The sequence below is a fragment of the Sinocyclocheilus grahami genome, unplaced genomic scaffold, assembly GCF_001515645.1.
Source record: "Sinocyclocheilus grahami isolate Dianchi unplaced genomic scaffold, SAMN03320097.WGS_v1.1 scaffold104.1, whole genome shotgun sequence".
NCBI classification, from domain to species: Eukaryota; Metazoa; Chordata; class Actinopteri; order Cypriniformes; family Cyprinidae; genus Sinocyclocheilus; species Sinocyclocheilus grahami.
This window is the reverse complement of record NW_015505283.1, coordinates 1216076-1228370: the sequence shown is the minus strand read 5'-3', so window position 1 is coordinate 1228370 and position 12295 is coordinate 1216076. Positions and strand designations below refer to the sequence as shown.

General features: G+C 36.1%; 1 protein-coding gene across 1 annotated transcript in view; it reads right to left on the bottom strand.

The window, feature by feature from the left end:
- Nucleotides 1–12295, bottom strand: part of ptprub (protein tyrosine phosphatase receptor type Ub) — a 253128-nt gene that overhangs the window by 173752 nt on the left and 67081 nt on the right. The gene's annotated exons all lie outside the window — the stretch shown is intronic.

Sequence of the window (12295 nt, the reverse complement as noted above, 5' to 3'; positions counted from 1 at the left end):
AAAAAAAAAATCCATGTAATAAGTTAACTATGAATATACAATACATTAGGGTGACCATACGTGCCATTTTCCCAGGACACGTCCTGACCAGGGAAATGGCACGTATGGTCACCCTACAATACATTATCCCTTAAATGTCAACCTGATAGTTTGAACGTTCGTTCGTCTTGGCTCAAAGCCACTTGCTGAGAACTTTTCTTTGCGGAAGCTTTGCGTTAATTACAAGTGAGATAACGAAATATTTAATCTCTAATCAATATTTTTGTCCAATTATTTGCCCAGTTAGTTTTGGTACTGAGGTAAAAGTTACCTTGTATTCGCTATATAACAGTGGGTGGTGGTCACGAAGATGACAGAGCAAATTTGATGTGTTTCCCCCTTTTGCAGCGACTTTCTTCTTGCAAGATCGGCAGACAGGGTGACCGTCCTCGATTAAATTTCCTTCAGAACTCTTGTAAAAGCCAAAATACGACCAGACCACCGATTTGGTCCTCTTAGATGGCTGAAAAATCTCCCGAGCGCTGTCACTGCCTTCCGCCATTTCCTCTCGTGCAAAAAATAAAAACAACAACAACACTGCATGCTGCTTCTGCGTCAGACTGATGAGTTTTCAAAATTGCGATAATCAAACACGGTTTTGATGATAATTAAATTTTAAACGGTAATACTAACCGTCAGGGCATTTTATCGTGATTTATCGTAAAACCGGTAATCGTTACATCCCTACTAAGCATACAAAAAAAATACTTTAAGCTAGAATTTAAAAAAAAAATTGTTTAAAAGTAGAGGCTCTGATCTTTATTTTGGTGTATTGCATATTCAAATATTCATACAGCAAAATATACTGGAGGACATCAAATTTTAGTGTAAATCATCGAAATCGCTGGCGGTGGCTGGCAACTTTTTTCAAAAATGCTGGCGGGGAAAGAGTTTGAAATGGAGTTCTTGTGCCACACTTTGAGACCTACCTTTAATACTAGTAGAAAATTCCTGAAGTGTAAAATAAATAAATAAATACATATTGGTGAACAAAATTACAAAAGATGGACTTTATTCACCTGCATGTTTTAGCAAAAAGATTTATACAGTAATTATATTTATATATTTATTTTAATTTGATAAATTATATATTTCTGAGGCAAAATTGTAAGATAATTTGACCTGTTTTCAGAGAATTTGTTGAATTTTATTGAAGTGTATTTTTCTAAATGCCTTTTTTTATTATAGCATAACATTTATGGAGGTTAATGCTTAAAACAAGAAAAAAAATATATATATATATTCTGTGAAAAAAATAAGCTTTTTTTGTCTTTCTTGTTTTAAAGATGTTACCAGAAAACAAGCGCACTGGTAGCTACTATGTTATACAGGCACAACACTTGACAGCGAAGCGTGTGTAATATTGTGAGACACTTTAGTATGACATGAAAATTCAACAGATGCAATGAAGTCATGCGGCATGACAGTAAACCAAAATCAAAACGACTGCATCCCAAATGCAGTTTAGCACATCATCCACATCTTTTTATACACACACATAGCTGCAGGCATCCACACTGTGACTGTGTAACATTCTGTTTATGGTCAGTTGTCACCTGCCACCAATGGTTAACGCAATATCAACTGCCATACCGTATGTGGTACGAAAAGGTGAGTTTTCTATATTTTCCTGAAAAGTTTTCCTGTTAAAAACAGCTCTCTGTAGCTGAAAAATGATTTGTTGTCATTTACAGACAAACATGATGATCCTCTTGCTGAGCTAACTCCTTTTTAACCAAGACTAAGTAATTTATGAGATTTGAAATGAATTAGTTTCTTTGCCTCTCTCCTCGAAGAGCACTAGCTCTTTGATTAACACCTCGTGAGTATACTGAGAGATGACGCCACTCCATACGAACTACTTTCGCCAGCCGTTGAAACCCGCTCCTGCATTAATCAGACATTCCCTCACTATTTAGGCACGTGGCTGGAATGCGCCGCGGCTGTCTGGGCCTCAGCCTAGCTCCTCCACTAGCCTCATTAGCATCCTGCCGCACTGCCCCAACCAAGCATCAAGACAAAGACAAACCTTGTTTGTGTTGAGCAGGGAAGTCTCTCGCCACTCTACTGCAAGGCCATTCATTCTTTCTTAGCACTCACAATGAATGCCTTTAATTTCCTACCACTGGATTTAATGAGGGAGTGCAAACTCGCACAGTGGCAGCCATACAGAGTGGAGGAAGTATCACAGATTCTTTCCACAATGTATGCAACAATGAGCCAAAGATGGATGTGCTACTGTAGACTAGCACTTTGTGAAAAATACAATGGTCTTATTGGGTGCAAGGAACTGGAATGGCTGATGCACTGAATCCCGAACATACCTCATGTATGGGCACAATGCTACACTAAACTTGCGAGTAGCAATGCAATCCAAGAACTGGCCCAAAATATAATAAAAATACTAATTAAGCCAAAAACTCATTCAATCAATTTTTTCAAGGTTGTTATTGCTAACTAAAACTGCAGTAAAGCTTTTAAAAATTGTAATTTCAGTCATTCAAAGCTGAAATAGATATAATATAATAGTAAAAAATTAAAAACTCAGATAAATTCAAATGCTGCCTTGCTAACTAACTGAAATAAAATAGCTAAAGAGCTAAAATTACTAAAACTGAACAGAAACTAATTAAAAACTAATAAAAATGACAGAAGCAAAACATACTACAATTTAAACTTGAATATTCTCAGCAAGAAAAGCCAGTTTAGAACTTAAAGCCAGAAGTATAGCTTGTAGAATGAAAGCCTGTCTGGAGGTTAATAGACTTTTTCAAAAAGCTGTTTTGTTCCATTTTCATATCAGTGGGCTTACTAACGTTTTATTGAATTCTCAGCTTGCAAGTGCACCTGTAATCGAATTTACTTGAAGTTTCTTTGCAAAGACTTGTCCTCTTAAAGGCTAATTTGTCAAGTGTGACAGTCATTTTGCGTTCAAAGTAGCTCTTTCTAATAGGCATCTGCGGGTATCTGGACTGGTGTGAAATTACGCTCATGTCACACAGTGACTAGTGTATTTATTCTTTCCCGTCCCCTACTATGCTAATCTTTTGTCTCTGATATTGCACTCCACCTAGGGGCGCAGCGACTTTGATAAATGACAATATATTATTTAAAAACACCATAATGCAAAATTCTTTTAAAACAGAAGGTTAAACAATTTACAACATTGTTTCTCAATCCCAACACTTACAACACTGCACGTTTTAGGATTCCTCCCTTATTTATGATGCATGCCATAATTAGAATTTATCGTTATGGGATTCTACATGACCTGAATGTGGCATTTCAGATTAGTTAGGCCCCTAAAATGTGCAGTGCTGGAGGGCTGCCAGGAGCAGGATTGAGAAGACCTGCTGTAGAATGGTCTGTAAGATGCTTCAGTCGATGGGATGCCAATCAGATGAGCGCTTGAGGCCTCGCTCCTATGAAACAAACACAAACTTTAGCTGGTAACATCTTGGAGCATGCAATGCACCAAACATGCTGATGCAAAAAGGGATCTATGAATCTTATGACACACAAAGGGGGTAAAAACTAGAAAAGTCTGGTAAGGCAGAAATGGATGAAATTCAACACTACTATTGCTCCTTACAGAAGTAGTTAAACTGATTTTGCTTTCTGTGATTAATTTAATCAAAATCTGAAAAAAAGGTTTTTATGCTAAAAGACCAACGTTATTCGAAAATAGTTCTCAGCTTGTTCTTTTGAACTTTCTATTCAAAGAATCTTGAAAAAAATGTAGTACTGTTTCCGCCAAAAAACCTTTAATCCCAACAAAAGCACAACTGTTTTCAACATTAACAATAAAAAAGAAATGTGTCTTGAGCACAAAATCAGCATATTAGAATGATTTCTGAAGGATTATGTGACACTGAAGACTGGAGTAACAATGTTGAAAATTCAAGTTTGCCATCACATGAATAAATGACATTTTAAAATATTTAAATAGGAAACAGTTACTTTAAATTGTGATAATATCTTTTACTGTCTTATTCACAAAATGAATGCAGCCTTGGTGAGCACAAGAGACCAAGACCAAAACATAAAAAAAAATTAGACACACATAGCTGATTTCTTATATCATTTACATTTGCATATATTAATTTGTTCACATTTATCCACTTTCTTTTATTTGTATTAATTTTTTATTCTGGGACCTTCTAATAACAAGTCAGTTTTATAGCAATAAATAACTAGGCTAGTGATACCTATGTTACTTTAGCAAAAACTACCGTTTCCATGGTAAATTTCTGTATAAAGGAAAACAAAATATTTTATGGTAAATCCTAAAGCAACATTAATAAGTGTGATTACAATATTAAGGGAAATAATCAACATTTATGTAACTGTGCAGCCCAGGTCTGCTTAATGGTAACTGATGTCTTACAGAGACACATTCACATTGTTTGCGAGTGTCAGTTTGAAAACTAGAGAGATGACATCCCTCTGAGCATATGTGCTACAGTAGATCACAGCAATCTTCAAGTCAGTGGGGGCCACAGCATTCAATCTATCAGTTTCAAGAGAACAAGTGAAAGGTTTCTCAGTGGAAAATTAAACTAATTAGAAATGGAGAAAGAGAGAGAGAAGTGGGGAGAAAAGTCCGCCTTTTGAGAAGTCTCAGAAACATTTTCTGTGAGTAGAGTCCGTCTGAAGTTTGGCAAAATTGGCCACATCGATGCCAGAGTGGGTTCTTAGACGTTCTGAGTGGTTTACAGCTAAGTGCCAGGATGTTCTCCATGGTTTCTAGTCAAAATAGCCTATCTTATAGTCTCAGTATTTACAATAGGTCCCTCCTTGAATGTCTATGCTTTATCTTCTTTCTTATCTTCTTCTTATATCACTTAAAAAATACCACTCTTCAACCATATTAACTTTTGTATTGACATTCTCACAGTAGAAAGGCCTGTCAATTAGCATAAAATGTGTCTATTTTGGTCTCTAAACCTAAATGACCTGAACTCAAGTCTCCACAGTGTTACCTCACACTCCAAGGGCCCCCAGTCATCTTTCCTTGAGTCATTGATGGGTGGATGCAAACGAGACAGTATTTTAATTGTAATACATTTTTTAAACATATTTTTATGCATGCATTCACAAAGAACACCCACGGAAACACACTAGAAGAGAGGAAATCGCTAGCAACGCTCTCCAGGATCCAAACAGAGCCATGGAGATGGACAGATGGAGATATGGGAACAGTCACGTTTCTCGCTGGAGAATCAGTCACAGCGAAACCAAATAAGCAGCTGCTAGCTAAACACACACGCATCCCAAAGCAACATTGCTTTCTCTCCATTTCACACACACATACACAGACACACACACACCTCTAGTCTCTGTTCTCACAGTAGTAAGTCATTTCCACATACGATACTGGTTTTGTTTCCAACTGTTATTATGCAAGTCTACAGGATTGGTGTTATTGTTTGCAGTTGCTGCAAGACTAATGGTATGCCACCAGCAAAATGACAAATCACACTTTCAAGTGAGAAAAATAACATTGTATGATGCCGAGGACAACAATGGTGAGGTGAGAGGAGATGAAGGAATTAAAAAAAGAACAGGGGAACAGTGACATACCATTTGGGTCTGATTTGTGATTTAACATATGCTGGTTTTATGGCTGGTGGGCATGATCCAGTTAGCCCCTGATGGTAGATACTGTTACTGGTGTCAAAACCATCCTTTTCCATTTAAAACCACTAAAAAGAAGCCATCTGTATTTACTTTTTTTTTTTAAGAAAAAATGTGAAATCATTATTATAGATATTACATGTATTCTAACAATAAAAAAGAAAATGATTAATCAATTACTATACATATAAAACAAAATTAACATTACTTATGCTGTTTCTTTAGAAAAAAAAAAGTGGTCGGCAAGATGTTTTAAAAAATGTTTGGGGCCAGTAATAGTTTTAAATATTTTTAATGTAAAGAATTATTTTAAGCTCACTCAGGCATTTATTTATCAAAAATACAATACAGTAATATTGTGAAATATTATTACAATTTAAATATGTATTATTACAGTATATATATATATATATATATATATATACTGTAATAATTTTTATATATATATATATATATATAAAGAACCCGGTTCTTGATGCGCTATCTGAAAGCTATCCTCTTCATAAAAGCACCATGGATTTTCATTGATATTGGCACAGAATACTGAAATTTTGGTTAAAACACAGCATTGGTTTAAAATAGAACTCTTTTGTAACCATGTAAAAGTCTTTACTGTCACTTTTGATCAATTTAATGCATCCTTACTGAATAAAAAAATGTATAGTATTAATTACTTTTTAAAAAACCTGATTCACAAGCTCACCTTATTCTGCAAAAACAAAAACAAAAAAAACTCTAGATGACCTGAACATGGCTGAACCTACAGACGCAACTGTGTTTACTTTACTTGACATGATTTCGCTGTGTAATGAGAGATGGGCAGTCCACTAAACATGATCCTCCTGAGGCCTCATCAGGTCAGTATTGAGACAATCATTCAGAACAGACAAAGGTGTAGTACGTGGTTATACAGCTGACTAGATGCTGAGGGCTAGTAGACCTAACTAAAGGGCAAATTTAGCATGATATGCTCCTTCTGCATGCACTGTATTTTAAAATATTACTCTCACAGTAATGCCCCGATTATGCTTTGCTCAACTGAGAAATGTTTTTTTTCTGTTATGTTTTATAGAGCATTTCACCTTTGACTGGATAAATGCCAGCTGGCCACAAATGTTATGTGAAAATGTTGCGTTAACATCACAATGCTGCTGCTGAGGATACTGTTAGCAAGCTTTTCTATCCATCCTTTCACACCTCTCAAAACACCGAAAGCATTGCATTTTCTCTCACTGTAACTGAATCTCACCGGGTCTTTTCAACCAAATAATAAATGCATTTACAATGAATAGATATGAGCCCTATGATGACATACAGTAGCCCAATAGAAAGCTTACTGTCTTACAGGTATTATTGCCTGATTACCGACAACTTTGACAATTAGACCTTAATTCTTAGCAAAGAAAAAAATCATAGTTAACAAGACTTAGTGAAGTTGTAAATCTAAGCTTCAGCTCATATGAAGCTCAAATTAATTTTGATATAAAAGTATTTGTATAAATACTGTTTAAATCCAAATACCCTAAATACAGACAACAATAAGAGAATTGTTGACATACAGAAAAATACAGAGCTCTAAAAGGACAGTGGATAGCAGAACCAACATAGATAACCTGATAAGAAACATTTGGGTTCGAATTAAAATCTCTGACAGTTTGTGACATTGTTTGAGATCTCTTCTAAAAGTCAAGAAAAATACGGCTTGAAATTGTGTAAAACCTGTGTTTCTTTTGATGTAACAATGCTCCCCCCCCAATATGTGGTGTATCCGACATCGTGTCAGAAGCGACGAGCTGAAATAAAACGGAAGAAATTCAAACATCAGCACCCTGGCATTTCTAGGGTTGTATTTCTAGGGTTTATTGGGTAATTAAAGTTCGAGCAGCGGCCATATGCTGCATGTGACTGGCAGTGGCTCTGCTACAGAACCTTGACAGGGAACAGGTGAAGGAGAACAGACTCGCTTGCCGAATGCGTTCCTTACCATCTGTTCCTTGTTGTAAATAAAATTAATCATACAAAATGATATTTGTGATATGATCAATTATATTTGTTTGATTACCGTATTGGCCCGAATATAAGACGACCCCCCCTTTTCCAGATGTACCTTTTGGAAAAAGGCTTTTTAAAAAACAAATCTTGTTTTTTCTCAGTAAAACACATTTTGCCTTTAATTATTTTCACATTGCATATTTTTTCTATTTTAATTTTTGTTTTGAAAGTATGGCAAAAACTGGTCAAATGTAGCAACAATCACATTTAAAAAATATACACTTTTTGATATACCATAAAAAAAAACAGGTAGCCCATCTGAATTAGGACATTTAGGCTATCCATCTAATAGTACCCTACCAAAATCTTATTAACAGTAGAAGTTAAATCTTACTGTAGTCTTCAAATCTGGGTACTGTCTTACGTTTTAAAATCACAAAGGGAGTTTAGTCCCATCAGGCTAACGTGACAGTCACGACTCATGCAGCTGTAAGGTTTTCTTTTTCTTTTGTTTTGGTTTTTACTCGCGATCTTTACAACACGCATTACATTACGTATTTCATGGCACACTCGTTTTATGCATATTTGGCACCACCTATTGTTGTGGGTGTATTATTGACATGTCAAAGTCTAGACCCTGAATATAAGACGACCACTTTTTTTAAGATGTATTTCCAAGAAAAAAACATTGTCTTATATTCGGGCCAATACGGTAATATTAATGTATACAAAGCTAATTTCATTTATCAGTAACATTAACCAATATTTATAAATGTTGTTTAATTGTTAACTGTTAAAAACAATGTTAAAAAATATTTAAATATAGATTTAAATATAAATGAATTAGGGGTCGACCAATATGTATTTTTCAGGGCCGATGACGATACCGATTATTACAGATCAAGTAGACAGATAACCGATATTTTGAACCGATATATGTCTGGTGTAAAAATTAAAATTAATGTCAAAATTAAGAATAACAAGGGCTCTGACAAATACTGCCTTCCCTGGTGTTGGTTGTGTAGTACTCCCACACTGCACTTCTTACTCTTGTCTTCCTCTGTGCATCCATCTACAATAAGGGTAATATAAAGAGAGAGTTAAAAGTGGGGCCACTGTATGCTTCACGATTAAGCCTATGAATACTGTGCTACAGCTAAACATAAATGGATTAAATCGATTAACTTTTAAAAAAATTATATAAGTGTCAATAATGTAATTGTCTTCATAGATATATTGTAGAAGTCGTTAAGAAGACTGCAACTATTTTCATGAAACTATAACACTAATAGCCAACTAATAGTTCAATCGCCTATTGAAATGTCTTGGCCTATGTGACACTTGAAATTCCAGTTAGTTTTCATTTACAGTACAGTGCAAATGAAGGCATAAATCAATTTAATTTATAAAACATGGAAGAAATAGCATATTATGTGATTATTCTTTTAAACAAATGTTGTAATAATTGTTGTAGTAGGCTAGTATTATGTATATTATACTGCACCAGAGTAATATATTTCTGATAATTTTTTTAAGCTAACCCAAACTTGGGTAGAAACATGTAATATCTAATACAACAGCGTTTGTAAGCAGAGCGCTGCTTTGTGTACAGCGTTACAGGGGAAACCTTAATCGCTACCATTCCAACAGCACCTCCTGCTGCCACTAGTATATTTACAGATACTAGTCCATATCGCGACTCTATTTAAGTGTACTGCCCTACTTTTGATTAATTCATCCAAATCTTTGACAAATTCTGTGACATTCCACGTCATACAGTGAATTCCATTTATATGACTGGATTCCGCGATTCTGTCCACATTTTCTGCATCGCAGAAATCTTAGATAATATTGAGGTGTTTTGCAACATCAGTGTAACGTTAATGGATTGTGATTTATTGCAAATTAAGCAACGTCTGCTGCTGCCTTACCTTTGAGAGACAACTGATGCGTGATCACTGAAGCAGCTGCAGTTAGCAAGCACTTTCGGAGTGAGAGTGAATTAAGCATTGATTGGTCGGACGCGTGACTCCCAACAAATCAGATGGGTGGTGGGCGGAGATTGCTTTAGGCCACAGAGTGGTGAGTTCTGACAGGCTTCATCGGAGCCAAATAGTGCGTTTCAAAATTAAGTTATTTTATCGGCGAATCGGTTTTGAAAATGACCGATACCGATAATGATAAAAATGCTTAATATAGGCCAGGCCGATAATCGGTCTACCCCTAAAATGAATAGCATACACACACACACACACAATTACCATTAACCAAGATTATTTAATGTGGTTTTTAAAAAATGTGGTACCAGAGGCATTAAGTAATGTTTAATCACATAAAGTGCTACCAAAATACTCTGTTTTAAAAAGGTTAACTCTGGCTAGCTGCAGTTAGCAAGTACTCTACTTCATGCAGTAGTTAACAATTTTTTTTTTCCCTCACTAACTCTACTTATATTTCACCTGGTCCAAATCTCCCTGAAATGACCCTTGTAGTTTTGTGAACAGCAATTTATGATCATCTAGCATGATCGGAGTAATACCCATAATTCAACCTGAGCTGTGGTCCCAACATATCCCATCCATCTTACTCTGATAATAAAGCCAATGATTGGACTCTCACTAGCTCTTCACAGGGTCCACAAAGTCAGAGCCCGACTTTCAATTTAAATTGAATTTCCTAATCAGAGGTGACTCTAGAGACTCCCATTTTATATTTTAGCCAATTACTGAGTCACAAAGTCAAAGCTAACCTCTTCCCAAGTACCTAACGTGAACTCAGCAGGAATTTGAATTTCTCTGCCTATTACAACACGCTCTATGTGCTGCCGTAGCGCATTACACCTGGTGGCATCAAAGAGCAAACGCAAAGCCATTTTAAACGGAGAGCATCTATTCTCTGTTCTGTCATGCAGTACCTCTCTAAAACCCTGACAGCGTGGACAGCAGTTAGCTTGTCTCCTTATCGAGTCTGACCCTGAGGGTCCTGTGAAATTAAGCCACATGCACCTTTTCTAGCAGAAAAAAAGGGTTAGTGAGCGAATTACATTGTTCTACTGACATAATCTAAAAAAAAAGTTAAGTGAAGATTAGGCATGGGCCGGTATGAGATTTTGACGGTATGATAACCTTAAGCAAAAAATATCACGGTATCACTGTATTGTCATTACAGGTCTAAAATGTGTTCTTTTTAAATGAGCTGGTAAAAAAAAAAAAATTTCCGCTAAACACAATATATTTTGTTTGTGAGCAACATACAGAATATTGGGAACAGTATACTTTGTTTATTTTTTCTTTGATTTGTTTCCTAAAAAGAAGAAAAATAAAGACTGACATCTTTATTTAACCTAAATTATTTAATTTTAGTTATATAATTCACATACATATCATTTTGTTAAATAATTTCATATACATAATTTGATCTAATAATAACCCAATTTGAAGCAAAAACAGAATGTTCTGACTAGCTTTGTGAAATTATACTACATGCCTGAATGAAACAAACAGCAGAAGCTCTGAACGAGATGCAGATTCACTCTCTGACAGCAGGAGGCGTTTCTGGAACACCACATATGGCGTTTCCTTGGTTACCGCTGTAAAAGCAGCACTGCGCTGAAACACTGCTTTAATACGAACTATAGAGACGAGATGAAAAGAAAATACCACGTAAACTTTTCTGAAGACAGTCAGTTCCCCTCAGAAACACATTCATATAAACCCCAAAATCAATATTGAGGATTTTCTTCCAATAGTTTGTGCATTATGAACAGTGAGAGATCTGCCTGCTACAGTATTTTTCTCTGTGCGTCTGTCTTCAACGTCTCTGGCCTGTGTTAACGGGCGTTTACAGACTTCATATTTTCACATAAATTACATTTTGGAAAACGATTGCATTGCAACGCAGTTTGTGCAAGTCCAGAAGAGAGACGAGTTGCTTGCAATAAGACAAAAAAACGGCCGGTTACCGATCGTGTGAGTTCCAGTGGAAGCTCCTCAAGTTCGACCATCTTACACACACGTGACTGACCGCTGGCTCGCACCAACAGGAGGAGGGTCGAGTTACTCTCTACACTGCACTCAACCTGAGGGATTCCTACACTTTCAGTGTTTGAGGTAGGGATGCACTGGGGCCCGATACTGAGCTCCTGTACTCGTACTCGTACTCGTAAACGCCGATACCACACAGCATGTGATAAGTGCCATATTCAGACAAAGAAACAAAGACAACAGACAGCAGAATGGAGTTATTAGAGATTAAGGATGTTTACGAAGTATATGTATGCAATGAATATAATAAAGTTAAACATTCAGTATTATCGCCTGTATAGCTGATGTGCGCGAGCTGACAAGCAAAGCACGCAGAGTGGATTGAGCGCACGGTCGAGTGAATATACCTTTCTCACAGGCATCACTGGAAAGTTTGTAGTTCGGTCGGATGTGTCAAAAACAAGTAAGTAAAACAATGCACAAGTTACTTAACGGTAGGGAGAGAGAGAGAGAGCGTGCACTTCTGTTGTGTTATCTTTGATGTTCACTCACTTAGCACACGCATCACTTGGATTAAAACTAAATGGTAAAAATAAGACCATTTATAGGGGCATTCACTATAAACATAATTTATTTTCAACCTT